Source organism: Microtus oregoni, unplaced genomic scaffold, assembly GCF_018167655.1.
Source record: "Microtus oregoni isolate MIOR12 unplaced genomic scaffold, Mior012 000001F_ref0000356, whole genome shotgun sequence".
Lineage (NCBI taxonomy): Eukaryota > Metazoa > Chordata > Mammalia > Rodentia > Cricetidae > Microtus > Microtus oregoni.
The window spans coordinates 61,710,678-61,737,369 of record NW_024543060.1 but is presented as its reverse complement, the minus strand read 5'-3'; the positions used below and the strand labels follow the sequence as shown (position 1 = coordinate 61,737,369).

Here is a 26,692-nt window from a genome sequence, read left to right as displayed (position 1 = left end):
GCACGGTGAGAGGTATTATGTATATAACGTATCCATGTGCCCTTGTGTTTTTTTTTTTGTGTGTGTGGTGTAAAATATGCCATTAGAGGTATAAATAACCATGTAATAACAATTTTGATAAGTGCTTTAAAAAAAACAGTAGTGTCTTTCCTTAAGTAGATTACAGAGAAGCATTCTCAGGTGCCTCCTTCCCTGTGGGTAAGTGTAATTAGATTTACAATACAGCTTACTGTAACCTGAGAGGAAGCTTAAAATAGGTTTAGAGAAGTGTTACCACACCAGCGTAATCGAGCCCAGAAATACGAAGACGTTGGCCTTCCAGCAGCCTTTTCACTGTACAGGGAGAATTTTGGTGAAATCTGGTATTGTTCAAGAAAAGTGTGCTATCAAAACAGGTTTTGAAATCTGAATAAATGCCACAGCCACCTTCCAGTTTGAGAGGGTGACTATGGGATTATCGAACACCTACATCAACTCCCAAAGGAGCGTAAATGTCCACTGTGCTGGTTCCTTTTCTGTCCTGAGGGCCATTCCTTCTAATTCTGCTCTGAACATGGAAGAGGCATTGGGTTAGAATTGTGGGTAGAGGATGGATCACCTAAGTGTGAATATTGACCTTCAGATATTGATGGCATTTCATCTAAAATAAAAATTCTATTAAGATAGGAGAGTTTATTTTATTGAAGACATACCACTGAATGGGTGCTAAAACAAGCTAAACAAACAAACAAACAAAAAACCTCCCCTCGCCCTCCCAAACACCAGGTGTTGACACATAGAACTAATCTTTTTAGGAGATCAAAAGTTGAAATCATCAATTTCTGTTTTAGAAAATACTTTAGACGTATGTTATAATTTCATAAATCACTAGCCTTTAAGGAATTTTTGTACTGTCGAAAAATCAGTGACCTGTTTGTGCAATGTTTACTTTCCCCTCAGTGAGCATGAGGTATAGCCTGACTTCTCCCTTTCTCCTTCCCTCTTTAAAATCACTGCACAGCCGGGCGGCGGTGGCGCACACCTTTAATCCCAGCACCCGGGAGGCAGAGGCAGGCGGATCTCTGTGAGTTCGAGGCCAGCCTGGTCTACAAGAGCTAGTTCCAGGACAGGAACCAAAAGCTACGGAGAAACCCTGTCTTGAAAAATCCAAAAAATAAAAATAAAAAAAATAATAAATAAAATCGTTGCACAGACAACCGAACATGGCTATTTCCTAACAGTGGGAGATACCTTGTAGTTCCTGGAGAATTTCAGAAGCATGCGACTGTTTCTGAGCCATCAGGGAACTTTCCTAAACTGCAAATGTTGATGAAAGAAAAGTAAAGCAACGGTTGCAGCTCTGGTCATCAGTGGAGTCTGGAGAGCACGCTCAGCCCTTTACTGCTAGAACTATTATCCTGTGAGAAGTTCATTGTTGAGAACTTTGCAGGTCACTTGAAAAAGGTAAACATTAAGTAAAATTTCATAATGTATTAGGTCTGTTCAAGAGTTCGAGTTTGGCCACATTCATAGCTGGAGTACACACACCCTCAGTATGAGGCTTCCTTTCTACTGCCCTCCCTGAAGATCTAGCCTCTGAGTAAGTCTCCTGATTCTCTTTTGAAAAGTCTTTCTGGTGTGCTGCACTTGTAGGAGAGGAACTTTTAAAGCGGTCTTGAGGAATAAGTAGGAGCTTGCTTAACTGAAAAAAACAGACAGTTCTTTAGTAGGCCCCACACATTCAGGCAGGGAAGACTCAGAGGGGAACTAACATGAAGAGAGCTGGAGGATGAGATTATTTCAGTGTTTTTAGAACATTTAGAGAAAGCAAAGGAATGTTGTCTTGGGTGGTCTTTTATTTCCTACTTTGGTTTTTATGATTACCACAATGTGGTGGGCTGGTAACAAAGACAAGCCAATGTAAGTGGCTTTAGAATGGGAGCCAAGGTGAAGACAGTCAGTATCAGTGGTAGTAGTGATGAGAAGGCAGCTGAAGACCTCAAGGGAGTGACCAGGGCAGAAACCACACAGAATGGAGACCTTAGAAACTCAGAGGGCATGCCCAGCTGTGAGAAACTGCAAGCTCTGGTTGGGGAAGGAGCTCCAGAAAGCTGTCAAGACTTTAGAGACCAAGGCTCTCACAGGTCTTGACTCCAAGAGCAGGAGCAGTGTCCACTGGGATCTTACCACTCGCAGTGTAGAGTTGAGTGGGCTGGGGGTCTCTGAGCATCCTAGGTCTCTTTGAGAGCTGTGTCTGCTCTTGGTTGCTGCTGCCTGCTGCAACTCCTCCCTGCTGTTAGAAACCTAGAATTACAATGGCTGCCACATGCTGGGATTGTCTTCTGTTCAATGCCAGACTATAAGCTTCTAACTGGAGTATCAGCAGCCATTAATCTATGACTTTTACAGTCCACAACAAAAGGTTTCTAACTCTTAGATTAGAACTGTGAACCTGTGAATCTACCAGGACAGCGCTTTGACCTTGGGCATTGAAAGCCTGGGGTTGCTGGCAGTTACCAGCTACCCACTATTCCTATTTAGATGGAGTGAAAGGGCCACATGTTCAATTGGTAACATTAGAATTATGTTTAACTTTTTATTGAAGCTTTGAATGTGTGGAGAAGACACGCCAAGAGGCTGGGAGCTGACTCTTAGTTTGGAAGATGTGTCAAGGGTCTGCCCAATATCAAGGAGATTCTAGAAAGACAGCAAAGATTATATAAAAGACAGGAACCTGTAATTTGGAAATGCAGTATCAATGCCAAAGACAGAGGTAGTCACAGCAGCCATGAAGTCCAAGTTTGAAGCAGATTACTTTAGAAATAAAAGTCGAGTAGAGGTCATGAATTTTATGATGAAGTTATTGATTGCAGTCTCTGAGTATTGATTACCATCATTAATTATGATAGTATTTTGGGATGATGAAAAATAGATCTTGAAGAAATGGTCTCAAAGAAGATAGATGAGTCTTGTTATTCAGGGTGATGTGGCTTTGAAATGAACCTCGATTAAAATGGATTTATTTTCAGGAAGGTGAAAAGATAAAACTCCAATGGCCACAGAAGGATCACACTGAGCCTTTGCATATACCACTGTAGACCTAAATGCGTGGAGAAAAGAAAGTCTAAAGCAGTCTTAGAAATAAAAAGAATTTGGTGGTGATACAGTGTCCTACAGGGTGGAAAAGGATGAGAAAGGTTCCCAAAGTTGTGTGACTAAGCAGAGAGAGTGGCCCAAATGGGAGAATGCACTGCTGGGTGAATACTATGCAGAGACATAAAATTAATCCTTATGGGAAGCTGCTTACTGATAGTTAGAGCAATAACCAGAGAGACATCATGGGAACTGGGGCCATCATACTTGTAGGCTTTTAACTGAGTGCACTTTCTTATTTCTGGAAAATATTGCTGTGCCCTGATTTAACACACTTTTCTTGAAGGAAGTCCACAAGCACACTTCTTGGGGTGCTAGGCTTGTATTCCTTACCGCTGAGTTCAGAATAGCAAATAGATGAAATTAATTGGATTTATGCATCTTGTTTTGTGGGTTTGGTTAATATTTGACCAATAAATTCTAATGTTGATATATATGCATATTTTAAAAATGTTAATGTTTCATTTTTAAAAATTATTCTATAACATTTGAGTTTATATATCACAATTTTTGCTTATTTGAATCATTCTCAATGAATTAATTTCTCTTGTTACATATTAAACCAATACCATCTTAGCAGTTTGGTAACTCTAATATAAATTAAGCAATTTGAGCTTCCTAAATAGATGCACTTGTCAACAATATATAACAATGAAGTTGTTTTTCAGGGGATGCATGACAGTATTAACTGAAATTTTACAGAAATTCAATAAAGTTTAGTGTGAATATTTTATATATCATGTAGTACATTCATGCATTTGTTATGAATACATTTGGTGTTTATGAAATACATATCTTAACTGTTTGACTCTGTGGACAGGATGATAAAGCTCAAGCGATCTTGATAATAAGCCCCGCCCTTAAAGCTCTGCAACATCGAAGACTAAAATTAATTGTACCTAGTCTTCCCTGTGTCTGAAATGGGGATGTTGACTTTATCAGTATGTTTGGAAAGACTGGAATAGCCAATTTTACCTTCTAGAATATAAAAAAAAAATCCATCTGTAGTTCTAATCTGTTTGCTGCAATTTCATATCCGAGAATTCGAAAAGTTGAAAATTTCTTAAAACTGAATTTCACTGTGAGTTCAGTTTCTATTATTTTTGCAGCAACCTTGGCTGTGAAATATTTTTCCCCAAACATTTCTCCAAGGACAGCAACTAAATAGGAACAGTGGAATAACCAGGCAAGGACAACTGAAAGTCCCCTGACCAAAATCAGTGATCAGATTCAGGAACACGTCTGCTTTCCTCTGACTCCTGTACTGAAGCCTGAATGGAGGTCTGCCCACGGTAGACATGTGCTCCTAGGACTTCATTAGGAGACCGGAGAATGGAGCAGCTTTGGCTCTCCCTCAGCCCCACACTCTCTAGCTGGAAGTCTCTGGGGTCCCTTTTCCATAGCTTTACATCATACCCATCCATCCTAATCATGTGGAAAAGTAGTATTTGTGAAGGATCTTGTGTACAGTTGCCCTCAGAGAAGGGAAGGTGGATATCAATTAAACTGTTTTCTTTATTGCTGTCTGGCCGTTCCTCCTTCATCTTCCATCCCAACGTTTCAATGCTATCTCCACCTCCAGTGTTGTATTATTGTAACTCTACAGGGTGAAATTTTGACTAGACCGGCTGATGTCAATGGCTGTTTGCAATGCATTTTGGCTTTGAGGCTCTTAATGGTTAACATTTAGCACAGCACAAACAGATTGTATGTGTTCTCAGTGCCTGTAGACTTCTTTCCTCCTTGACTTGAGTAGAAAGGTAGACCATTTGCATCCCTAGTTCAAAGATACGTGAAGAAAATTCATTCATTCAATATTTCTGCTAAAGCATCAAGATAAAAAAAAAGGAAATGTTTAGACTGAAAACAGTTCTCTCTTTTTATTTTTATTCTAAGGCAGTGGGTGCTGTCCCTTTGGCTCCCAGTTGTCTCATGTTTCAGTTGTTTTAGACTTGATTGCAGATGTTAGGTGATAATATTTAATAAAGAATACAGTAGAACTCTGGAGTTGACCATGATCCTGGCTTCACAATGTAGCCACAGAAAAGACTCTGTAGTTGGATGTCAAGGCTTTTGTAACCTGTCTCCTGACTTTCAGAGGTCACCTTGGTTACTGGATAATCTTAACACAGTGGGTTTGTTTCTAGGGCCAAGTAGGACCTGCTGTCACGCACTAATCATTTCGCTACTAAAGGAATGTTATTGTTTGTCCTTGAATGGCGCCCTTGCATTCTTCCACCTCGAGCAAGTCAGCTGCTGGTCAGCTGATGTGACTCTTATGTGTTTTCCCGTGTCATTAGTCACTGACTTTAAATTCTCCTTCTGTTCACCAGTTGCTTCCAAAACAAACATGTTTTGGGGGCTTCTGTGGAAAGAAAGAGATTTAAGAGAAGGTAGTGGCTAGCTTCGCTGTTGTTTCGTATTCCTTATTAACACTAACTACTATAATAATGCATGGAGTTATGAACCAGATATTAATCAATATTTTACTCAAGGAAACTTTTGCTAAGCCCTAATGACCACCAAGTATTCAAAAGCATGATCACGACTAGAAAATGCTTCTGAATTAAAGGGAGAATCTTTCTTCTAAGAGAATTCATTATCTTTCATTTCTCCTGAAAATCTGAATGTGAATCTCAATGGCATTAAATATTTCTGCGGCAGTCACTCTAGCTTCTGAGACAGTCCTTTACTTTGAGCTAGTTTTGACTTGTTAAGGACATCAGCACAATTGTATTTGATAGCTAAATTCTTCTTCTTTTTTTTTATCATGTTGCAGATAATAAACCATGTGTACACATGAATGGTGTATAATTGCATCACACTTTGTATTTTACTAGCTATGTAATTGGGCATACCTAAATAAACAACTTTATCAAGTGTATGTCACTTGTGAGTTTATTAAAATTTGTTTTCTTCATTAGTTACAAAAGATCATATGTCCTAGCTAACTCATTTTGTTCATAACTGAAAATTTTAAAGCAAGTCATGAGAAAGGCTAGATACAGATGCATTACAAAATGCCAGAGTATTAAAATAGCATAATGGAAATATTAACTCTCTAAAATGTATGACCATTTAAACCACCTCATCATGGGCTTCAAAATTATGGAATGAAAAATAATGTTGAGCATGATGTGTGTCTATAATTTTAGTGCTTGGGAGGCTGAGGCAGGAGTATTGCTACCAGTTGGAGACCAACTTGGTATATATAAGTTCAACTACAAAATTAAGCTCTGACTAAAATAAATAAATAAATAAATAAATAAATAAATAAATAGGAAAAAAGTCTTTGTGTGATAAGATATTATATATTAATTTAGCTCTCCAGACCCATACATTCATACTTGAACCTTTTTTTCTCAATGGTTTTCATTTCTTTTGTATTTGTGTTGAATTTGGAGTACCTGTAGAACAGGGAAATTCTCTTACTTTGTGGATTAAAGTAATTCAAGTAATAAGAATTACTAAATTCTTATGCTTTTTTAAAGCATAGGTTGTGCTTTAATTATTGGTTTTATATTTATAAAATTATGAAATGTATTGTTTTATATATATATGAAAGTCTTCTTAAACTCTCTGTGTTTTTGACGGAATTTTAGATGGTTGGAGACACCAACCCTTGCCACGTGAAAACCAAACCAAAAAGAAAAAAAGTGTTTTATTTTTATTTAGTTATCTGTTTTTTTTAAATGTATTTGATAGACATAATATAAATTCTAAACCATTCTTAATATTTTAATATGTCAGCACTTAAACATATGAATTTCAGGTCAATTTATTTTCTTTAAAAAATTAAAATCATTAAAGACATCTCTTAATGCAAATAAAAAGGCTTTTATTGGCCTACTTTTGTATGACAAAATAATGTAAATTAAAGAACTAAGAATCTGAAATTCTTGATGAAAATCAGAAATTTCTTATCTTACAATTTTAGAATAAGTTTATAGTTGGAAAAGAAGAAAAAAAAAGAAAAAAAACTTCCTTATATCATTCTCACTGTTACTATTTGTACTAATTATTAGTAGCATTTTATCTCACTTGAGAATCAAAATATGGGGGATGTTGCTTTTAAGATCATTGTGCAAGTAACAGAAATATGTAGACAAAGGTGGATTGTGACAGATAATACTAATAAACTATCATGTTTATGTGAAATAAATTAAAAAGTCCAACAAACCATCATATCTATAAATGAAATAAGTTCAAAAGTGTATGTTTTAATAGCTCTTATTGAAAATAGTAAGTTAAACCCGGGCGGTGGTGGCGCACGCCTTTAATCCCAGCACTCGGGAGGCAGAGGCAGGCGGATCTCTGTGAGTTCGAGACCAGCCTGGTCTACAAGAGCTAGTTCCAGGACAGGCTCCAAAACCACAGAGAAACCCTGTCTCGAAAAACCACAAAAAAAAAAAAAAATAGTAAGTTAAATGTACTAGATGTTATGGTCTTAAATATGCTTTAGTCAAATATGTAAATCTTACTCATCGTGACATGATAATATGAGTAATATGGTGAACTATATTTTAATAGTAATTTTAAATTCGAATGAGTTTAATTACTGTCCCAAGGAAAATTTTGCATATAGAAATTGACATGTTTTTGCAAGATTTTTTTACTACATTAAGACAATTATGTGAAAATAATATGGTTATTATAATCTTAGAAATTAATAAACAGATTGTCTGTTGAATCCCCTTCTATGTAAACCATGAGGTCAAGCAGTGCTCTCTGACCACGTGAGGAAACTTTGGAGTGCTTACTGGAAAGCTCATGTATTGCCATCTGCTCTGTTGTCTTTGCTCATAGCAAAGGATTTCAGTAAGCTTTCTCTGCGCTGTCCAGCTGCAAACACCTGATTCTTCGTAGTCACACCCAAAAGTTCATTGTATTGGATTTAGTGATCATAAAAACAAATCACTTTGTGTCTTTTCTCCTTTCCAAGTTAGAGAATTGGACAAAGAAGTAAAAATCATGTTACAAAGTTCATAGATTCAAGGAATACAGATGGTCATATTTTAATTATATTCCACGGTGCTTCTGGAACATTGTTCTACTTTCAATGTCTTGCTGAAATGTTCCTTTGGATTTTTAGTTAATATTAGTGGAGTTTCTTGTATTTTTATAGAAATTTTAAGTTTTTGTTTTCAACCACACACTCCTTTTATATACATTATCGTTCTAAGAGCACAGGTAAACATCACTCGGACGATAAAAGAAAATGACTTTAAAATCTCAAAAGATAGTTGATTGAAGTGAAACGATGTTTTTACAAAAAAAAGCCTTAATTTTTGTAAATTTGAATTTGGAGAGAAGACATAGAGCTGACATTGTGGTTAGAACACAGGCTTGCTGCTGCTGATAATATCAATATTTATCAATATCAATATTTAGCTCATGGAGCAAAATCATCTTTTCATGCCAAATGATGATTTTAAGTCAAACTGCAGTGTTATAGAGAAAGCCCAGTAGGAACGGCATCGAGGCAAGAGAAAGCTGGATGGTAGAACCTATCCTTCCTGTTAACGTGTGCTGTAGTGATTAAATGTTACTCTCTTTTTGATACTTCTAGGAGTCAAGGTTGGGATGCGCTGCTTTCCTATTGACCTAGACAAAAATATCTGGGCACTGTGAACGCAGAACAGTTCCTCCCTAGAGCTAGCTGGTGAGTTTCCTTCATGTCCAGTAGTATCTTATGTCTGCTTTCCCTAACTCATGACATTTTCTGAATTGGGACATTTTAATGTGAACAAATTGTGATTGCCATATTTAATATTGTGTCATAACTGCTTATGATCATTGAGCAAGTTGGCTTCTGTTGGATACACGCCCCTGGCATGTTTCACCATCTTCGTTGTTAAGAGCACAGACTGTAGCCCCTGTTGTCTGGTTTCAACTCTTAGCTCTGATGCTTCCTGATTAAAATCTGTTCAAATTGTTCATATACAATCTTTTCCTCTATAAAATGAGAATATTACAAAGTTTCTTTATATTGGCTGTTATGAAAATCATTTAATTTATTGAAGTACTTGGAAAATTTGACAGATCTTAGAAGTCAAACAAACTTAACCATTTTTGTGATTGAAGTATTTATTCCTTAGCTAATATTTTCCATAAATTTTATTATCTTTTTAAAGACAATTACAGGGAGTAGTACCCAAAATTTATTAGTGGCTGCCGTTGGGCCAGACATGTTTTAATGATGTTAAATACTGTCAACAGCACAGTGTGATATCAGTTAATTTTTGAAATGCCATGCTTTTAAGGTCATTCTCTCCCTTGTTTACATGGTCACAAATACTAATTAATTAAATATGAATTATGCACAATTAGCAGACTCTGTAATGCTTCATTTCCTGGGAATCTCCTTTCCACCTCAGCCTCTTGGTAGTCAGTCTCCATGCCCGCGTTGATATCACTGCTCAAACATGCAGGTATCTTGGCACCACCAAGTGAGTATAACATCCTGGAAGAAGGAGCCTCAGTAAGAAATGTTTTGAAAGTAAGGGAAACCTACTCAGAATGTTGCTTTCATGATGTACTTTAAGAGGCGTTCATTCGGTGGTTGCGTAGAGATGGTCTGCGTCTGGCAATGGTGGTGGCTCTAGATAAGAAATGAATATTTGATCAGTCTGCTAGAACTTGGTCATAGGATCTATACTGCAAAATACATATTTGGATTTATTCAGCCCGCATGCAATGCCGACACCCTAAATGGAGAAGCGGTATCTTTCCAAGGCTTCGGGGCTAACTCCCCAGTGATCCCTGAATTGGCGTGGATGCACAGAGCAGAGTTGGCAGTGTGGTGAGATCTGTTTGCTCCTTGCAGCCACCCCCACACGGGCCGGTGGCACTGTGCTGCGTGTGCCAAGCTGTCTTTAATTGTGCATTTCTGTTATAGAGCAGCCTGTCTGTGCCTGTGTTTGAGCACCCGCTGCTTTCTGTAGGGAAAACAAATCAAAACAAAGCCCATTCTTTACACAGACATCTGAAACACGAGGGAAGCCACTCATTTAAATTGGATACGTAGACATTATATTCACAAGTCTGCTGGATATGTGATTAAGAAGCAGACAGTGACACTGTACTTATAGCTAAATGAGATTTCTGCGTCATTCTCAAATAGAGCTGGCTTATTTGTGGTCCTTCTGTTTCCACGTTACAATTCTACGTTTCCCATCTTTGCTAATTCATATCTCATTTACCTGAATATAGCTGAGAGTCACGGAGTTCTGAGTGGCTGATGATGTGGACATGTACAGCGAGAATTTGGTGGCCTCGGAGATGAATTTGAAGCCTGTACAAGTCATTGCTCTTTTTTGTTTGTCTATTTTCACATCCCAACCAAAAGTTCCCCCTCCTTACTCTCTTCCCTGTTCCTCCCCACACCTCCCATATATTCCCCCCATCTGCTCCTCCTGCACTGCTTGTCTTCAGATACAAGCGGGTCTCCCATGAACATCAGTCAGCCATGGTATGTCAAATTGAGTGATACTAGGCTCTTCTTTCTCTATTAAGGCTGCATGAGGCGATCCTGGGTCACAAAAGCAGACACCAGAATCAGAAACATCCCCTGCTTTGTTTGAAATCTCACAAAAATACCAAGTTACATAAAGATAACATATATGCAGAAGGCCCATGCCAGTCCCATGTAGGGCCCCTCATTGTCATGTTAGTCTCTGTGAGCCCCTATGGGTCAGGTTAGTTAGTGTCTATGTTTTTTTTTGTTTGTTTTTTTTTTTTTTTTTTTTTTTTTTTTTTTTTTTTTTGTGGTTGCCTTGACCCTTCTGGCCCTTACAAGCCTTCCTCCTCTTTTTCTATAGGATTTTCCAAGCTTAACATAATGTTTGGCTGTGGGTCCTCTACATCTATGTCCATCAGTTGCTGGGTGAAGCCTCTCTGATGAGAGTTGGGTTAGCGTGAATTGGTTCTGGCTGGTGTGGCCTTCCTCATTGCTCTTTCTTGCTCCTGATTTAACTTAAATCGAGATGTTAACAAAATAAAGAAGAGAGGACCTATCTGAACTTTAAAAAAAAAAAAGCCTCTGCAATGAGTTAGCAGATGGGTCAGGCATGTTCCATTCCTCAGTATGACTTCTTTATCTCTGGCTCTCTTTCTGGAATTCCTTTCAAGAAGGGTGAGCAAAGCCAGCTAGCTCACCTTTATGAGAAATAAACTGCTCTTCGGCCACACACAGTCACCGTATCCTCATTCTTAGATTTACAGTTCTAGTCTGGGTTAACATCACTTCTGCCACACACAGTCATTGACCTCATTCCTAGCACTGAAATTCTGATCCTGTGGGTTGGCATCGGGACTAACAACCAAGTGGGGCTTCTTTTACTTTCAGGTTCAGTTGGCTTTGTAACTGTTTTGGGCAGTATTCTTTCTTTGTACATTTCATGCAGTATATTTCAGTCATTTTCTTCTTCCCCCAATTCCTGCCTTCCTTCTGGATTCTTCCCACTCACCTACCTGCCTAACTTTATGTTCTTTGTGTTCTTTTTCCTTTCCAAAGCAACAGCAACAGAAACAAAAAACGCAGAACACACACACAAGAAAGAGAGAGACAAAGATCAAAATAAACAAGCAAAACCCCCATAGAACAACAGCAACAAAATGCGCAAGCAAAAGAAAAAATGAGACAAAAAGTCTACAGAAATACTATTGAGTTTTTTGTTTGCTTGTTTTGCTCAGCTACTTTTGGGCATGGAGCCCTCCCTGAAGTATTGTTCATATACTTGGTGAGACTCCACTGGGCAAACTGGCGTTTTTCTCTGCAAGCAAGCATCAGTTGCCCATAACTTCCTGGTTAGATGAGGGAACCCACATCCTCTTCCCCTTTCCAGTGCTGTGAATCTGACTCCCTTGAGCCTGTGTGTGCCTTGTATGGGCTGCAACACTCTCTGTGTGTTCACATGTGCATCAGTCCTGTTGGGTTTGGAAGAGGCTGTTTCCTTGAAGTCATCCATCAGCTCTGGCTCTTCCAATCTTTCTGCCCCTGTGCCTTGAGAGGAGGGCCTTGATAAAGATGTCCCATTTAGGACTGAGTGCTACAGAGTCACGCACTCTCTGTACACTGTCCAACAGTGCATTTCTTGCATTTCTGTGTTAGCTCTCATCTACTATATAGGCAAGGTCTATCTTTTTTCTATTTTTTTTCTATTGAAGCCACTGATCTCAGTACAGCAGAACGTTATTAGGAGTCATTTTATTGCTTTTTTTAAAACATCATACTTGTTTTTGCCCTGGATTCCTGGCCTATCTAGTCTCAGGTTCTTGGTCAGCCAAGCAGTATCAGGTAGGTAGGTATTCCATCTCGTGGAGCGGGCCTTAAGTCACATCAGATATTGCTTGGTTCCTTCCACAAGCTTTGGGTCACCATTGCGCTAGCGTATCTTGTATGCAGGGCACCATTGCAGCTCAAAGATATTGTAGCTGGCTTCATGTTTATATTTCTTTATCGGTATCATTTTTGTACCAAAGATGCTAGAAAGCAAGTGTGAAGGCTCTACCTAGTCTCCAGCTTGACTTCTGTAGTTGTTGTCTGTAGCAACGAGACCTTGCTGTCAGATTGTGGAGGACAGCTTATAGTCATAGCAACACTTTCCATATTGCATGGGCAGTATTTATACCTAGAAAAAAAATAAACATAGTGTTTATTCTTCTCTTCCTCTCACATGGTTCAGAATAATGAATTAAGAGCTCCTGTCAAGTCTAAGCCATTATATTTGATAATGAATGCCTACAAAGTCTAGTCAGAGAGGGTGATGTTTTCATATGTAAGAAAATGGTTCCTCTATATCATCAAGAGAATCAACACCTAGTATTGCTTAACAGCCTTGTGATACAAAAGATGCCTGTAGTAGATAGTTTTATGAGTTTGCTGTCTCACGTGCATTTGCATGTGGTGCTGAGTTAAATCCTACAAGGCTCTATAGGACATTGGTGACTCTAATAAGACTCTGTCTCTATTATGGCTTTAATAATTCTGGCTTGGTAGCACTGTATGCATCTATATTCATCATGAAGAGAGTGCATGTAAGAGAAAAGATTACCGGCCTTGCTTACCTTGACATCCCTCCTAGTCCTGCCATAATGGCTTCTGTATGCTAGCCGCCCACTAAATGTTGGTTAAACTAATTAATTAAGCACAAGGGGGAAAAAGGCAGATTCAGCGAACTTCTTAGAGGCATCTACTCAATTCTTAAACCTGATGTTGCACTAGAGAATGTGGCTTGAATACATAATCAAGTAGAGATTTTAATTTGAATTTATCTCCCAGCTTAACTTTCCCTTCTCAGAGGAGGAATCTGCCCTAGAAATGGCCTCCCAGAGTGTTCACCTCAAAACCCATCTCTACTGTAATAAGATTCCTGAAAAGGAGCATGGGGTGACCTCTCCAAACTTGCTTAACTTTTTTGGGGGGATGAATATTTTTTTATTTTTTTCTTTTCTTGAAAAGTTCGTTACCTAAATGTAGAATGGACGGTAGTGTTATTTTAGCAGATGTGTTTGCCTAAGTAACTATGTAAAACCACTAGGGAGGTGGTAAGCCTATGCTATGTAGTCTGTTCAAGGTAAGGAACAGGCTGTAAGTTTACACTGAGAGTAAAAGCCAGTACCTATAACAAAATAAAAAACCTAGGACCTCAGGCCTATAGTGCAGTGAAGGACTGCAAGAAATGAGTTCTGTTAGGCTGTGTAGGGAAACAGGTGAGAGACCCCAAGGCAGAGAGACCTAGTGAGGACTCTGGGGCTGATATGGCCCATCAGAGGCAAAGGAGGCCACTATCCTGTGCCGCTATAGAGTCAGCAAGGTTATCTAGGATATGCAAAAAAATAGGAGACAGGAAAAGAAGCACTGGAGCCTTATCAAGTCTCAGGTGTGGTACAATTCCCATTAACTGTCTCTGTGCATGCATTTATAATAATGTTCTTCATTTTTGAAAGTTTACTTTTGTTGTTATTATTATTATTAATTTGTGTGTCTGCTGTAGCTTCAGGCATGCTCAAAGATCCTGCTAACTGTGTCTCCTGTATTACTGTGTGTTACCTTTAATCTTTTTATTAGCTTTCTCTTTTTAACATGTCTGTGTCTGAGGATTTCATACAATGTATTTGCTCGTATACTTTCTCTTCTTCTATATCCTCCTAGTTCTTGCCCTTTCTCCTTATTTCTAAACGCAAATTCTTTCTTTCTTAAAAAAATAGAAATAAAATAAAATGAAAACCACTGTCATGGAGTTCCCTTTCTGCTGGATGATCATTCCTAAGTGTGAGTGGATAGACTTCACTTCATTGAAGAGAACTGCTTTCTCCAATGCGAGCAACTGTCAGCTACAAACAGCGTCTTGATTAGAGATGGTTCCTGTGTTGACTTCCCCTCCTCTGTGCTGTGATTTTCATCTGGCTTGAACTTGTGCAGGTCCTGTACATGCTCTCAGTCTTTCTGGGTTCACATTAGGCCTGTTTGATCACGACAATGCTGTTTCCTTTAGGTTACTCATTGTCTGTGGCTCCCACAACCTCTCTGTTCTGCCCCTGAGCCTGGAGGGGAACTGTGTGATGTAGCTGCTGTCTACACTCTGTCCATTTGTGGTTGTCCATGTCAACTGCCACCTACTTCAAGAAGAAGCTTCTCTGACTAGGGTTCAGGGACAGATTGATCATCTGTCATATGGATACACTTTTCTTCTATTGAGAAGGTTTAATTTTTAGTTATCAACATTATTGTGTGTGTATGTGTGTGTGTGTGTGTATGTGTACATGGGTGTGGGTGTGTGATGTGTGTACTTGAGTACAGATATGCATGTGACATAGCACTAGCAAGGAAGTCAGATAACTTTCTGGACATGTTTCTCTCCTTCCATGTCTATGTGGGTTCGGGGTTCTAAGAATCAAACTTAGGTCACCAGATTTTTAAGGAAAGTGCTTTTATTCATCAACTCATATCACTCTGTTTCTTTGTTGTTGTTTTTTCTGACGTCACCAGGTGAAGGGCTTATGCTTTCCTTTAAAACAGCAGTGACAGGTTTTCACCGAAACATTTTAGAATGGCTTAGGAGCTAAGTAATTTATTCGTTAAAGTAGCTTGGAGACATTGCAGAGAACGTTGAAATGTGCATCCTCGTGTTGTAGTCTGTTGCAGTGGATGGAAGACACACCTTAATCATACTATATTTTATTTAAAGAGTTTCTGGAATTTCTGTGGTGGTTGGGTAGGTAGGCAGTTGTGTGTGGTCCCTAATTAGACAGATTTATAGCTAAAATTTGAAGAGTACTGCAATTGTTGAAGTTACAAAGAACCCATGAAATGATGAGAAGATGGATGAGTCTGGATAGTCGGAAACTGGATCTCATACCGAAAAAGAGACATTCTTGCCAGTGTGGACTTTGTACTGGGTCACTGGCAGAGGGTCGATACATGTGACAGCGTTTGGTCTGGTCCGTGAGAGGGTGATGCCATGGAGTTATGTGAAACCACAGTTTCTGAGATGAAGGATGCTCATCTGTCAGCTGAATACCTACAGTGCTCTATTGAACAGACAACAACCAAAGAAGGAAGGGACCTGAATGTCTCCTTGCCTACATCACCTTTTCCATGCTTCTGCTCTATTAACTGCCATGAAGGAGAAATGCTCTAAAAAAAATACATATTTTTTTTGTTTGAAATCTTTGCCCACCCTGTTTTATTTTCCGTTCATATGTTGAAACCTTAAAGGGATTATTCCATGATGCAAATTTGACTGATAGCTCTCTTCTTGTCCTTGATATCAAAGTTGCAAACAAGACGCCTTTGATGTTGTTGCTCTGGGGAATAATTAGCTCAGGAAATGAACTAGGATTGTTTCCCTCTGCTGTCTGCTTATTGTGACTTCTACTGTATTCTAGAATTCAGAATATAAAATCACAGTCAGTTCTCTTTAGTGAATATGAATGCAATAGTACTTTTTCCAGGAAAGAAAATAGAAAAATTCCCAGTGAGAAGAACAAATAGATACTCAGATCACGTTGGGAGTATTTTTTGTTTGTTTGTTGTTCAACTAATTTCCTTCTAAAATATATACCTGGGCTCTCTATTCTTTATAACTCCTTAGGTTTTTTGATCAGATGAAATGCTTGGGTTTTGCTCAGTCATCCTGGTTTTAACATTCAGCTGTAATGTGCACAACATGAAAACCTCACAGGGGAAATATGCAATGGCTGCCTGAAACTTGGGAATAAGAATATAAACAGATCTATTGCCAAGAACTTATTGTCACGACTCAAGCATGGGGCGAATAACCTCTTCCAAGGCCACACATGCTCTTCATCAAGATTTTCAGGGACTATTTCATCTCTCTCTTGTACCTAACGGACTGGAGCATGTTAAAAACTCGGGGGTCTGTATGCACAAACCTTTTTGTGATCATTGCTCTGGAATTACTCTTGAGAACATGTAACCTTGGCAAAGGTTAGTCACCTCCTGCCCTGGTCTCCCTAGGGTTCAGTGAGCATGAGCAGGGCTCTTCTGCATTTGTCTTTCTCAGAGGGAGGCGGAGCCAACACTGCTGTCTTCATCTCACATCCCACAGAATTGGTTGGACAGATACAAGTGTGCAAGGTCTTTATGCTTTGCATATCATATATTTTTGTTAGTTATAAAAGGATAATGGGAAAAAGAACGCTTGGGTGGCTCATTGGCACAATGATGCCTGCACGTGCCAGGCCCTGGTCGATATCCTTGCTGTGTGGGGAGTCAAGCCAGCTGAATTTGCTCATTTTCCAACTACAGCAAATGTTAACCCTTAATTTAAGTCCCAGACATATTTGATTTTGGGATAGAGTTAATACAAATAGATATTTAAAATGTTATGACTGTTTAATAGGCATAATACCTTGTGTCAAGAAAACTATGTTATATATTTGCAAAGCAAGTCTATATAAAATTTGAGCTTTGTAATCTTTACAAGCATGGTCTGTGATTTGATCAGCACCTGGAATTTTTAAGGATTTTACATTGTAAGAGCCGTAAACAAAAGATGTTAAAAGTGCAAAATATATGATCCATATTCTTGACCATCATATAGGTTTTGTAAAGTTATTTATTGATTACAGAATGGCTTTTTTTTTAATTTGGGGGATTACAGCAGAATTACATCATTTCTCTCTTTCTTACCTCTAAAGTTTTATATATCAAATATAAGCATATTTTTATTTTTCTATTTAGAATAGCTTGTAATACTGAAACAAAATATTAAACATATAGTAGTCTAATGAAGTGAACACTTGTGGTATATTTAATAGTAATAACTTGTTAACACTAGCTATCTTTTCTGTGTATAAGTCTTACTGCCGTCCTTTCAATAGATAAAACAGACAACGTCAGTGATGTTTATTCTTTAGCAATTTTATTGTTAAAGAAACTGAGGTAATCTGTGGAGTTATTTTTAATTGCATCGTCATTTGTATTACATAAGAAGTTTATCTCAAATAAATGTTCTGAACCCTGAATAGTGTTAGAAATTATACATGAGACATTGTTTCCTGGTCTACGTTTCTTGGCCCCATCTAGACCAAGTAAAGGAGGCAAAATTGAGTTACCAGTGACTTAAATGTTGTTGGGTCTTAAAATTGAGTTACCCATGATTTAAATGTATGGGACACCATGTGTGAAAATGAGCTGCTATGTGTGCACCATGAGAAGCCAAGATTGCAGAGATAATCAGATGCGTTTCCCAAGCAGGCCAGTTTCAGTTGATGAGATAGTGACTTTTCCTCTCACCTTAATCTTCCCACAAAGGATGCCAAATGTTAACCAATCAGTTATTTTCAGTCCTGGTCTCTCCAAGTTTACAAGGAAAATACTTTAAGTGGACATTCTCTCTCTCTCTCTCTCTCTCTCTCTCTCTCTCTCTCTCTTTCTCGGGGTAGGGTAGGATAGGATAGGGTGGTCTGCCTTTTCTTCCTCTGTGTTTCAGACTAACCTGTTGAGCTCAGGCTGCTAGTGGCAGGTAGTGCTGCTTGATTTTAAAATCAAAATCAAGCTGTTCAGTTCATTATGCTAAGTTGCTGAGATCTGTCTTTTGACAGGAGTCACTCAGTGCTGAGCTTTCTTGGGACAAAAATGTGTTTGAAGAGGATTCTGTCAAAATGTCAGCTGTGGATTGTTGTATGTTTACTGTGTTGTGGGAAAATCCACACAACCATTTTTCACCATACCAAGACCTCAGTGTTGGTCTGTATTTGTAGAAGGAGAGAATTTCCTTATACTTTTTTTTTCATTTTAGTTTTTAACTCAAGATTTTAAAAGAAGCAGCAGAAACCTACCTTGTACTTTAGAAAAAGAAATAATTACTGTATTTAGTCAAATCAGAGAAAATTTCTATTAGAGAATTATCCTTATTAATTGGTCGTTATAATTATTGTGCACATTATTAAACACGTTTGGAAGCATATTTTACAACTGGCTGGTATCTGGTGCTTGGTCTTGAGAACTGAATCTTTCCCTTTGGGAACCATGTGTCTTGTCTTTGTTTCTCTGTCTGCTGCTGTGATAAAATCCTCTGACTAGGACAACTGAATCTTTCCCTTTGGAAACCGTGTGTCTTGTCTCTATTTCTCTGCCTGCTGCTGTGATAAAATCCTATGACCTGGACAACTTGAGGGAGAAAGGTTTTCTTCCGGCTTGTAGTTCAGGCTACCTACCATCCAGCCATCATGGGTCACCACAGAGGCAGGGGCTGGGGGGAGTTGTTTTTGTAATGTCCGCCCCCAATAAGGGACAGAGAGCCAGGAACACATGCATGTTGACGCTCTACTCACTTCCCCACTAAGGATCTTCTTTCCAGGGAATGATTGATAAATGTAATAAAGATAATTACACACGCTTGCCCATCTGCCCATTTCCTAAGTGGCTCCAGGATTTGTCAAGTTCACCATGAGCGCTTAAACCCCTCCCACTGACTGTGGAGACACTAGTCAGCTGTTTAGTAGAGAGGAATATGGACCTTAGATCCATTAAAACCTAGAAAAAAAAAAACCAAAACCCAGTGTTCCCATATTTAAAATGTTTGCATATTGCCTATCTTATATTGTTTAAAGAATAAAGTGATGGATGCAGATTATTTAGTAAAATGCCTCAGCACTGCAGAGATGGCTGTCAGTGAAGTACCTGATGCATGTGTCCCCCGCATGCATCAATCAATGTAGAAAGCCAAGAGTGAGAGCTTGCTCTGTCACCACAGCAAGAGGAGGTGGAGCCATGATAGTCGCTGGGGCTCAGTGGCTACCTCAGTCTAGCGGAATCCATGACTTCAGGGTTGCTGAAAGGCCATGTCTCAGTATAAGAAAAAGGTGAAGAACCCCCATCTAGGGAAGACACCTGAAGTCCACTTCAGGCAGCAAAATGAAACCCTGTGACTTTGACCTCTTTAGTATTGTTCATAATACTGTCTTTCCCAATATCAGAATTAGCTACGATTCATAGACACAGCAATGCGTATTGTACATAATTTTTGCAGTGTCTCCCAGACATGATATCAAATTACATGATGAGAAAAAGTACCCTTGAAATTGTGCCTACTTCAACAGCAGAGGAGAATCCAGAAGATTAAATGTAACAATTCAAAGTGCCAGACAGGTTACCTTCTTTGACCCTGGATATAATTTAAGCCCCGTCTACACTACACCGTGTGAAGTACGAATTAATTGTGCATGCCATAGCAAGTTCTCCAGAAAGAGAGGGAGCTACCTTTCCCCTATTTGAGAAGAGAGACTGAAGGGAAAGCAGAGAACTGGCCTCTGGAGAGCTGTGTGCAAGTTTGCTCCTGGCTAAAAGTTAATCATCAATCGCCTGTATTTTCAGCTCTGAGTCCCCAACAAGCGGCTAATGCAGCTTTTCTCTCTCTCTCCAGGTAACTTTAAATTTTTACAAACTGTGCTCGTGTTGGCTCTGGTAGATTATAGGCATGGCTCCTTTTTATTCTTTTGATTTGATTTCATGTTTTAAGTTTATTGAAAGACAAATTAAAGCTCATAAATGTTGCCTCGTGGAAAAGTACTTGAGTTCTGAAGTGGACCGAGCTGAGGCTAATGAGAGATTGTGTGCTTGGAGTAGCAAAGAGAATTTTTAAATGTTCTATAAAAGTTACAATTGTGGTTCTTAGCCCTCCTGGCTGAATATGAATTAGCCATAATTATTTAAAAGAAAACCTCACATTATGTAGCCTGCCAAGTTTTGGTTTGGAGGAAAGACTTTAAATCATTGGTACTGAATTTTTGAAAATAAGAGTGATTCTTTATTCACTAAAATGTTATTTGTATCTTATATTATCTTACAATTAAGTGCCTTTTTTTCTTCTATAAGTCATTACGTCTCATAAATATGCGCACTTGACTAAAAGATAGTAAAGCAAACGGTGTGAGTTTGGGTATGTGGGTTAGTTTGGCTGCTTGAGTGGAAGGCGGAGGTGGTCCCACATCTCTAGGTCGTGTGGAACTCCTGCACAGTATTGAGACTACAGAACTCTGCTCATTACATTTCCAGGCTCATAGCTCGCTGCGGAAGGTGACGCTGCCTACCCTGCACAGCTTCAGAATGACTAATTCTGTATTAAGTGTTCTTCACTAAGGGCGCATTGTTACACCCTAGGAGCGTAGGTTAGACAAATTTAATAGCGAGTTTTTGTTGCTAAAGTGTCTGCCTACTGGTATCTTCTTTATTCAACAAACGCCCAAGGCCAAGTAAACTTGTGTTGGTTGGATTTAGACTCAAACCGAATGAGCTCTGTATAGCATCAGCAGCTAGATAGTTCTGTGATGCAGCTGAAATTAAATGTCAGAAAGTGACTGATGATTTTGGCGTTGAAATTGGGAGATGGTTGGAACACAGATGAACATTCATTTTATACAAGTGTCCAGAGAGGGGGCATGAAGGCGTTATGGACAATCCTGGAACTCGAACAAAGCCTCTATTCATGGGCGACAGGTAGGGTTGGTGGTTTATTAACCTGCACTCACGCCGGTTTTGAAAGGGAAATCATATTTTATTCCTTAACCAGTTTGCATGTTAGATCAGAGCTGGCAAAGCCTTCCCAGTTGAAGAGCAGGGGGCAGCGGTATTTTCCGGTTCACCTTTGGCATTGGAACTGTGTTTGTCAGCTTGACTTGTAAAACTGGATCCTGTGTATTTGCTTAGGTTTGTTTAAGCTCTCCATGCAAAATGAGCTTCTCAAAATTCAAAATTGGAATATCAACAGTCACTTTGATGTGCTCAAAAGCAATGTTGAGGAGGTCTGCAATTTATAAGTTCTTAGAAAGCTGAAGATTCCTTAATTAAGGAAATTTAAGAGAGTATTAGATCAAAGGATATAGTAATATACGAATATTCACATAAAGCTTGTCGTAATCCACATATAATATGAAGAGAGAGTCATTGTTTGTCATGATGCTCTAAAATATTTTAGATACTAAGGAGTAAGACTGTGTGTGTGTTTGTGTGTGTGTGTGTGTGTGTGTGTGTGTGTGTCAGTGTCTGTGTGTGTGTGTGTGTGTATGTGTGTGTGTGTGTTTGTGTGTGTGTGTTTGTGTGTGATATAGAATGTTTGCAGCATGCTTGCAAATGCTCAGGTACGCATTCACTTTCATGTGTTTTGAGGCAGGCGCAGGTTTTTACAGCATTTTCTCCCTTGATCTCCACCTGCCTTAGTGTCTTGAGACAGTCTGTCACTGGACAGGAAGTTCGCTATTTTGACTAGACTGGCTGGCCCTTATCCTCATGGAATCCTCCTGTCTCTAACTTTCAATACCAAGGTTACAGGCACACAGCCATACCAGTTTTAAACATGAATGTTAAAATGCTGGGGATTCCATTTCTGGTCTTCATGTTTGCAGACCAAGCCTTCTTACCAAGTGACAGTGGGGGCTACTGAGTACGAGTCTCAGCACTCCTTCAGAGTTCAAACAGGACTGACACAACAAGAAAAAATTTGCTTGGGAATGGGATTTGAGGGGTAAAACAAACTAACTGACCCGGGCATGTTTTTTCTGCGTGCTTTTTTTTTCTTTGGGGGAAGATGGGCATAAGGGCATAAGGGCATAAGGGCATTAGGGCATTAGGGCATAAGGCCCAAGGGTACAGGCAAAGCATAAGGGTAAAGGGTCAAAAGGGGTGATCTCCACAACCCTTTCAGATTGTATAGGTGTACAGACAAGTTAACAACCCCATCGGTGCTAACAATAATATCAAGCATGCATTTCTATAGAGTCACAAGAAACCAGTGAATCTGGTAAAGAGGCAAGTTAGTCTCAGAGGCAGCATGGCTGTGATGTTCTCCTACAGCTGGGAACACAGCCTTGGTAGCTATACTAACATGCGGTCTTGATTGCTTTAACATCTAGCTGCCTAAGTTAATAGGAATCTCTTCTGGGGGCCTTGGTTTTGACTCCAGCAGGATGACCAGGGGAGAATTTTTCTCTCTGAGGCTAGTTTTAGCAACTCAGGGCTTTTTCCTGAATTAATAGTTAATTTTCTGGGCTATGGTCCTATGTTAGGTGAAACCAAGTTGAAGGGTAAATACAGAATATTGACAGTTCGCTAAGTCAGAGCAGACCAGTAGATCACACCTTCCTGAGTCTGCTGTTAGAGCAGACATACCACTTCCTGTATGAAAGTTTGTGGGGGACAATTTTTATGTAGATTTTTTCCTGTGAGAACAAAGGCTTGACAGAATCCTTTTCACACTTTGGCTTTATGGTATCTGGTTGCCCTACAGGAAAAGTCAGGTTTATACAGACACTAAAGAAGGGAGAAATGCTATGATTTCACAAGATTTTTACAGAATTGACAGTGACTTATCCAAAGGACAGATGTGCCTGTAGCTCTACAAAAATGGGTTGCTCCAAGTGGGCTGTCTGTATAGACTTCCCATGAATAGTCCAATAGATCTGTCGTCTTTCCATTTACTGTGTAGTACTTGTGAGCTCACCACACATCGGCACATGTCCCCAGCATGAAGTTAAGTTTTTGAGCTTGATTTACTCACATTTCTTGTTAAAGCGGCAGAATACTCTTCAATTAGCACCTAACAATCAGTGTCTACTCTGAAGTCCTGGGCCTTTTCGTGTTTACTGCTCAGTGTCCTATCACAGGTTTACAAATCAGTTGCTATCAAGAAGCTTATCTCTGTTTCTCTAGCCCATTATTAGACATGGATAGCTTGAACTATGCAATGTTGAAGTTTGTCAAGGTTCTCATAGACATTCAATAACACAGAAACATGTAAGATTTCAGATTCTCTTTTAAATTCCCCCTTCCCCCCCCCAAAAAAAAACACAGAAAAGCAACTGGGGATCAATGCCAAGACAGATGCTGGAGTTGGAAAACCTGGCTTAACAACCACTGACTTTTAAATGATGGGTTAATCACATGACCTGTGAGAACCTCCTCACATTTTATGAGCTATAAGTGGGGCGGTAGCAGTCATCATGCTTGTGCAGGCCAGTTCACATGATCCTGGTATGTGAAGCATCCTTCCTCACATTCTTAGGTCTGCCCGGACACAGCTGCACTAGGTGGGTGGCTTAGACCAACTGAAAACTCTTCTCATTCCATTTAGGATGCTGAAAGTGTGAAGTAAGGTATAGGCTGGACTGCATCTCCTTGTCTTCTCCAGTTCTTGCTGGCAGACTTGGGAACTGGCCCACTTCTTTTAAGCAGGTATCTCTGCAGCAGCCTTGGGCCAGAATTTACATCTAGAATACCCGGCTGACTTCCCTGTTTGTTAAACACTTGTTTCTTGCTTGACTTTTTGGGAGGTGATGGAAACTTTTGGAGGTATGGGTTTGGGGATGTTTGGTTATAGTAGATGTTCCCTTAAGGAGATAGTGAGATTATCAGTCCCCTGCTCTTCCTGACTTTACCTCCCTAGATAGGAAGTGAATCATTTTGTTCTCCTGTAAACAATGTATTCCCACAAGCCCAAGGACAGAATCATGGTCTACATTCTCTAAAGCTGTCAGACAAAATCTGTTTCCTGTCTTTGTAAGTTGGTTATTGGGTTGTTTTTGACACAGAAAATTTACTAGCATACTTTGTTTCTAAATAATGAAACACTGCAAAGAAATAGGAGTTAAAGCCGATTTTCAAGAATATAATATAGTCAGGGGATTCCCTGATCTTGATCCTACCCACCCCCACATATATTCATCAGATCCCAGCATCTTTAAGACTAGCCCTTCTAACATTAACTTGTAGTCTACATCCCTATCAAAATTAAATGGAGAGACACTGAGTAGGACATATGTTCCAGAAAAAAATTCTTCTCCCCCTGTGGACGTCTGAAGCTTTGGTATCCAGTGTCATTAATTCCAGACTAAAATAGGAAGAGAGGAAGGAGGAACTCTTCATTCCAAAAAAAAGGAAGTGGAAAGAAAGGTTTCCTAGTGTAGCTAAACAAGCCCACAGCCAAGTAGAGCAAATTCCAGTGTTTGTGTGTCTGGTACACTGTCTTCCGAGCCAGCCACAGGCGACACCAGCCTCAGCCCAGGGTCCCAGCCCAGGGTCTCAGCCTTGCTCAGTCCTGCACCTCAGCTCCATGCACCATCAGTCCTGTTTCTTCCATCCTTGAATTCATTTCAGCCCCCTCATTCCCGGGTAGAGTTCATCTCTCTAAAACAAGAAGACACTGTCCTCTGCAAGCACAGCCACAGTTCTGCCCTCAGATTTCATCTTTTAGTTTTCTGTTTGTTTGTCCTTTTGCTTTTGTTGCTTTCATGACGGGCTGGCAATGTTTCTGATGTTGGAAAAATTTCAAACATCTGTCACCCATGTGTGCAATTCAAGGGATGCCAGGTCCTCAGACAAGAGGGTCCTTTATGCGTCTTTTTTATATTCTTTTCTATCTGTTTTGAATTTTTTAAATTTACACATTTCCTTGAATGTTTTAGTTCATTCTCATTTATTTTATTCTTTGAGAATTTTGAAAATACATCTGCTGTCTTTTAAATTTTTGAGGTTACAATATAATATAATTTCATCATTTTCTCTTGTCTGTGAACTTTCCCATATATGCCTCCTTGCTCTTTTTCAAATTCATGGTTTCTTTATTATTATTCTTTGTAGTTGTTGCATACTGTACTTGTGTATGTATTCATAAATACATAAACACAGCCTGCTCAGTCTGTATAATGTTACTTGTAGGTAAGTTTTCAGGGCTGACCATTTGGTATTGGATAACCAGTTGGTGCACTCTTCCCCAGGGAAGCCTAAATCTTCACTCTCCGCATTCTTAGCTGCCTGAAGTTCTCTGTCTTGGTTTGAGGCCTCTTGAGGTTTCCCTCTGTACATATATTATCATCTCTCTTGGTGTCATCTTTGTTGAGCTTATCGCTAGGAAGTCATGTTGGCGAGACTTTTCCCGTGTCACTTCTGACATTACTAGGAGCCACGTTCTCACTCTTCTGCTCCTATTCTGCAGTCTCCCCTGAGCCTTAGGTACAGGAGCCGGGCTGCTGATGTATCACTTGGAACTGGATTCCCCAACTTTTCATTTTAGTTGGTTGTAGTTTTTGGTAATGGACTCTTTCTGTCTCAAAGAGAGTTAACTTGGTGACTGATGAGGATTGCTCTGTGGGCATATCTAATGTAGCTAGGGGTTATGCTGGTTATTAATGTGGCTATTGTAGGTTCTTCTTTGGAATTTATGACTTCACCAATCCCAGGGAGTTGGCCAGGTTTCCAGAACCAGGAATAAATTCCTTCTTGTTGAAGAGCTCTGGAGTCTGTTTAGAGAACTACTGGTTACAGCCAAGGCATGTGTGCCACTGTTACACTCTTAAGGTTACTGGATCATGCTAGCTGTTATGGTTCCTGTGTGTCATATCTGAGTAGGACTGTCCATTACTTCACCTTCCTTGGAATCTTTCGTGGTGCCTTCTGGTACCACAAAAACGAGTCCCCAGGAAAAAAGCTGTCAGGTCAGTTCCAGCTCAGTGGCCTTTGGACTCTTAGTCTAAATACATGATGTCTTCCGCATTAAGGATTTGTCTTACACCTTTGGAAGGCAGCCAAGGGCAATAGGAATCACGTGTAATGTTTTTGGAAGGTCTTAAACTCCAGTGACCAACAACTCAAAAGAGGGTATCTCATGCCTGGTGTTTTGGCTACAAACACGTACAACTCCCAGTGGATTTGGGGAATTAAATTTAGGTCTTCCAACTTACAAGGCAACTGCTGACTGAGCTACCCTCCCAGCTCTAATTATTTGTTTCTTTTAGTTTCTTTAAATTTAAACACGAATTATAGGCATTGGTGAATTTCAGTGTATTTCCCCATCCTGTGTCCGCGTCCCTCCTACTCCACAGGTATCTAACTCTTGGTAACCATGACGCTATTCTCAGGTTCACAGTTTTAGCTTGCAAAGGCAAGTGGGCGTGCAAGGCATATGTGCTTTCCTTGGCTATCTCACTTAGCTTAAAGGAAAAGGCAATTTCTTGTTCTCTGTGGCCTGACTAACTAATATTGTAAATACGCTGCAGTAGCATTGACGTACAGGTGCGCCTTTGTGATACTGACTTCATT

The 26,692-nt window shown here is 39.5% G+C and overlaps 1 protein-coding gene across 6 annotated transcripts in view; it reads left to right on the top strand.

The window, feature by feature from the left end:
• The window catches only part of Slc16a7 (solute carrier family 16 member 7), a 152,233-nt gene that overhangs the window by 41,489 nt on the left and 84,052 nt on the right, over nucleotides 1-26,692 (top strand). The window contains exons 1-2 of one of the 6 annotated variants that reach the window (XM_041663247.1): nucleotides 5,507-5,525; nucleotides 8,702-8,794. The exons of 1 other annotated variant lie outside the window; for it this stretch is intronic. The gene's annotated coding sequence lies outside the window, so the exon portion shown is untranslated. Of the gene's footprint in view, nucleotides 1-5,506; nucleotides 5,526-8,701; nucleotides 8,795-19,744; nucleotides 20,028-20,824; nucleotides 21,101-26,692 lie in introns of those variants that run through there. 4 more of the 6 variants (XM_041663257.1, XM_041663283.1, XM_041663238.1 and 1 more) reach the window with 4 other exon arrangements.